Below are 6087 nucleotides of genomic sequence, written 5' to 3'. Positions count from 1 at the left end.
AACTTTATTTTAAGATTTAAAATATAAATTAAACAATATTCCTTGTTATATTTTTATTTGGGTGAAACTAAATTTATAAAATTTAACATGATTTTTTGTTATTTTTTATAAAAGTATTTAGTTGTGTTCAATTCTTATGATTGTTAGTTTGTTTTTGATTTATACATATTTTTGTGCAATTTTCTTAAAACAGTTTTTATTTTTGTTGCTATTTATTTTGTACAATTCGTTTTTATATTTTTTCTGAGTTGAATAAAAACTTTATTATGAAACATTTGTATTATTTTTAATTAAGTTTTTAATGAGAATCATAGTTAAATTTAATGCTGTTTCTTATAATTTTAAAGACTTTGTTTTACAGTAAAGCTTAAAAATGTAAATATATTTTAGAATTTAGATTTTTTTTTAAACTTTTAGCTAAAGTAAAAAACAAAAGTTAACCAAAATAAAATGCGGTTTTGACCTTATTTTATGAATCATCAATTTAATTTATTTATTACATAAATTTTAAAACTGCTCTAACTGTACAAATTAACTTTATTTACTTTTAAATAATTTAATTATAATAGAATGTAGACTTCAAAAGCTCGTATATTAAGTATATATAAGTATGTAGTTTAAAAGTTTACTGCTACTCTTAATACAAACTAATTTATTCAGTTATTTTAACTAAAAAGTAAAAAAAAAGTCTATAGAGTAGATAAGCAACCATTATTTCCTATTCAGTTAGCACTTATATTTAAAAATAATTATAGTAATTTACAGAAAATTACAATTTTAAACCAAAATATTACAAAATAAGCAGTAAAATAGCACTAGTTAAAAGAAGCTATTAAATTAAGAGCTTAATTGAAACTTTTTATTGCAAAACTTTTTTTTTATATGTTTTTAAAAAAATGTGTTTTTAGCTAAAAAGTACCTCGCAGGCCGCAGATTTTAGCTTTGAGGGCCGCAGTTTGCCGATCCCTGAGTTAGTACAACAAATAAGTAAAAAACAAAATAGTACTTAATATGCGTATTTACATAAAAAAACTTTTAAATGCTCATTTTAAAGCTATTATGTTTTTCATAGAGTATAAAGTTATTATTTAAAAAGTTTAGCTATATCTATTATATTTCATAGACATGTGCTTTGTAATTTTAAAACTAAGTATGTTAAGATTAAATTAGTAATAGTTTTATTTAAAGAACGATCTAGTTATAAAAAATGTAGGTAAATAAATTTTTATATTGTAATTAATAAATTAAGAAGTAATGTAAATTTATTAGAATAAACAGTTTTATTAGCTTGTTACAAGTAATAAAAATCGATTAGTAATTTACTGATACCTAATAAACTGAGTTAAAGTTTTCACTTCACAATAACTTCTGTATATAAAGTTTCAAAAGATGATTCAATGAGTTTTTTAATTTGAAAATAAGTTTAGCGACGACTTACTTTTTTGTTTTTTTTTGTGTGCTTAAGTATAAAGCTGCATTGTAAATTTTTATAATAACATATTTTTGCTCTGACTGGCAAGTATGTTTACAATGAAATGTGTTAATTTTTAGATTTTATATTGTTTAAGAGCTAAAAATTGTGTAGATTAAACTTAATATATACTTTTGCTAAGCTATTGAAAAACAGTTGAATGCAATACGTTTATAAGATTTTAAAAACGTTGAAATTTTAAAACAACAAAAACATTAGAGGTTTGATTGTTAAAATACAATTAAAAGTCTCTATTTTGATTTTGTTTTATTTTTAATAAATAGTACTGACAAGTTTTTTAAGAAAAACTTAAATTTATGAATAAAATTAGAATATTACATAAAAAACAAAAATTATATTATGAATACTTCACTTTTCGATAGGTTAAAAAATGTTTATGCGTTTATAACCAATTAACTTTGTCTTTAAATATAGCAAAGTAAGTTTTTGTAAATAAAACTATTCTTGACTTAACTCAGTTTTTCATTATAAGCTTTTATGTTTAGTAGCTAATGTTTAAATAAGATTATTTAAAAAGTTAAATAATTTTTAGAAAATTAAAAAAAGTGTTATAGAATAACCATTAAAAATGAAAACTTGGTTTGAATTTATTCTGTACAGCTTTTAGTATTAAATATAAAACATTCTGCAATGTTCTTTTAACAAGATTAAAATTTAACGATCAATAAAAAATAAGTCAATTTGAAACTTAATACTTACTTAATTAACTTGGAATTATACATCAATCATTTAAACAAACTACTTGTAATAATTTTACGTTTTAACAAACTTTTTGTATTTTTCTCACTTTAGTATATCATCTTAATTGACTTTATAAACACATGCTAAAACAAATAATACAAAAGTTGTTTTATAATAGTGATCTATCGAATCCAAGATTCGGACTCGGATTCGAACGAACCCAGTCTTTTTGGACTCGGATTCGGCCGAACCCTAAATTTTGGATCTAGTAGACTACTTTAAACTTTTTAAATTTTACTTAATTATCTGTCAAAAGTTAAATGAAATGTAAAACTAGTTAATAATTTCACACTTAAGTGGATAAAAAATGGGCTTTCTCACTTATAAAAGCATTATCAACTTTGATTGAGAGTTTGCACACTGTATGAAAACTATTACAAATTATTTTTGTTAGACTCTCAAATAAAATTAAGTACATAGTAAAGGCGTTCAATCTCAGCTTTTAGGATAACCGCTCTTATTATTCATCATATGTTTAGTGTGTTATGTTTTCTCATTGTAATGAACTGCTGCAACTTAAAAAAAAAGTGCAATTAAAATATGTAACATTAAAGCAGATGCTTGCATACTTTTAGCTTTATACTTTTTGTTAATATTTTATTATTCATTTAATTAATTTTTATTTTTATCATTTATTTTATTTCATAAACGAGTTAAATTTATGACATATATTTAAAATTTCTAACATTTTCTTTGTTCTATTTTAAAAACAACATTCTAAAGAAAAACAAATCTATTAACAATAAAATCTTAATTATTTTGTAATAACCTGTTGCAACTACTTGAATTATTCATTGTTAAACTCTAAATATTAAGAGAACATTTAAAGGCTTTTTGAAGTTATGAGGAATAAGGCTTAAAATCAATGATGCAACATTTCCTCAAATTTTTTTTGCCTAGTGATTTATAAAAGTTATAAAAGCAGTTTATATTTTTTGAGTAAAACATTTTGTAATATTGTTTTTTGGTTCTTTAGTATGATGGATATATCACTTAACCTATCTTGCCTAGTTTATGTTAAGTAGTCTAGAATAGTCTTTAGTAATGGTAGATAAAATTCACTGATATGTATAATAAGTTGATACAAAAACACTTTATATTAATTATTATTAATTTTAATAATACAAATACCAAGCTGCCCGCAGAGGGTACTAAGCACAAACGTGCTAGAAAGTCACCCCGTCTGCAGGAATATTTTGGGCAAAAAGGTCAGGTTGACAATCTTTCCACAGACACTTAATCAGACCCAACTGAGACTTTGGATGTTGGGTCTGGTTGCTAAAAATCCCTTGCTCACAAAGTTTTGATAAGTTTTTTTTTTTTGATATACTATTTTTGAAGTGAAAGATTGTTATAAAAATAAAATCCTAACATTTGTTATAAAGATTTATCATTTTCTTTACAGGGTTTCGAAAAAACCTGGAACCACGGAACTTAACAATTTAGACTAAAAAACCTGGAAAAATCCGGAACTTCAAAAATTTTGAATAAAAACTACTTAAAAAGATAGAACTTGAACAATTTTTACATGATAAGTAGTAAAATCTTGATTTGACCCAATGAAGTCATCACAATTTTTTTATTAAAAACACTTTTAAAGTAGCTTTACAGTATCTTTTCAATGTTTTAATACTTTGTTTTATATACAATTTTGTTAAGAACTTGATTTTTATTGATGTCGAAAATATATTAAATTTCTTTTTTAACAAATAAAATAAATTAACAATAAACAACATTTATTTCAATAATTTAAAACAATCACTCGTTCATTACCAGGAAATCATAAAATAAAGACGCACACATCACAATATGATGCCCATAACAAATGAAATGAATTTCAACAAAAACAAAACATACATGCAGAGGCACTCTAGATCTACTCCTTGTAGTTATTAAACAAACATTTTTCTACCTAAATTTAAAACAATCTTTTTTAAGTTTTTTAAAGTTTCAGGGACACTAGACCAAAACATGGGACCCAAATACCTAAAGCAGTTTAGGCCAAGTCTTGTTCTAGGTCTTTCAGTAATAAAATTCATTTTTTTCGAAAATCTTGTGTTGTGTGAGTGAACATAGCTACCAAGTGTAAATCTATTGTGCTCTACATCAAACCCTGTTAAAGTATTACCCATAAGTTTACAAATTTGCAATTTATACATATCCTTTAATTTTAGCACACCGGTTTTTTGAAACAAAGGGCTTGTTGTAGTCAAGGCAGGCACCTGACAAACATATCTGATCACTACTTTTTGCGATCAATTGGTTTTAAGTAACAGTCAGCAGCACCACCCAAAGCAGATATACACTATTAGATATGCGGATAAAACTATAATATACCATTTTAAGTTTAAATGTGTCCAAATTATATTTTAATTTTGACAAAACATAACAACTCCTAGACAATTTCGATTTCAGAGAACTCAAATGTTTCTTCTAATTCAGCTTATCATCGAAAACCATACTTGAGTACGTTATACTATCACTCTGCTCAATAAAAATACCATTAACTTTAATACTAAATTCACAGTTTTTTGAAGTTTTAATTAAAAGCAAAAATTTTGTTTCTGAATAATTAATAAAAAGTTAATCACGCAACCATTTATCAACATTTATCAACTCATATAGTTTCTCATGTAGCACCTCATTCAACAACAATAACTTTTCAATCTCTAACACACTAATAACTCAAAAATTTTTGAAAATGGGGATAAAAGAGATATAGGTCTGTAGTTATTAATGTATTTTTTTATACCAGATTTATAAATAGGGTTTACCTCAGTAAATTTAACGACTCAGGAAACACACCACACTCAACACATTTATTATACAATTTAGAAAGATAAGGAGAAATTATTTTTGTACTGAGCCTTACAAAACAAATACTAAGGACAAATGCCTAGACACTAAGAATTTTTGACTAGTTGTGTATATTTTTATTTAAACAATATATAAAAACTTTGGTGAACGGTAAGTGTACTGTAGTTTGTATTTTTGTTATATAACTGATAGATATATATGTCTAATTGTTTAAGTTATGTTGTATATTTAATGGTTTTAACATTAATTTTTAGTTATTTTGCACAGCTTTTTATTTTAAATGACCAATGAAAAGTCGAAACAGTGGCAAAATTTTTTGATAAACTATAAGTCAACAATGAGTAACTCTCTAAATTGGTATTAATAAACTCCAACACCCCCTCCATTAATTTATTAAAGTCTTTAATCTATTTATTTTGCCTTACTAAAGTACAACCTAATTATAAATGTTACTTGCACGGCCATCAAAATATTGAAATTAATGTTTGTGTATGTAGCTTATTTCTTTCCAGCATAACACTTGTGTTTTATTTTGTTAGCTTTCAAAATATAGTTTTCTAAAATAAAAATGTATTTATTTATTAACACGTTAAAGCTATTGTTCAAACACTTTTTACGAAACAAGTAATAGTACAATACGTAAATTTTAATGATAAACTTATATTGTATTTGCACAACAAACAAATGAATACTTTTGGATTCCAATTATTAAAAAAATCGGTTTCGGACTCGGATACAGTCGGATCTTAATTTGAAAAAAGGTTTGTATTCCGATTCGGCCAAATCCTAATTTAAAGTTAAAACTTTAAAATTAAACACACAAATAATAATTTTTAGTCAGTCCTTTTTTTATTTGTCAAATATTTATGTGCTTGTTTGTCAGTTTATTGATTTTTTTTTGGAGAATGAATCTATTAACTTGAATAAAAATAACTATTTGCTAACATTTAGTATGTGTTATTTTTCTTTTACTGTCATATTAAACTATGCGATTTATAAATGCTTCTTTTATGAAGAAGGCACCATTTTAAACAGAT

This window comes from Thalia democratica, chromosome 1 (genome assembly GCF_965202585.1).
Source record: "Thalia democratica chromosome 1, ktThaDemo2.hap1.1, whole genome shotgun sequence".
NCBI classification, from domain to species: domain Eukaryota; kingdom Metazoa; phylum Chordata; class Thaliacea; order Salpida; family Salpidae; genus Thalia; species Thalia democratica.
This window is presented reverse-complemented; position numbering follows the sequence as displayed.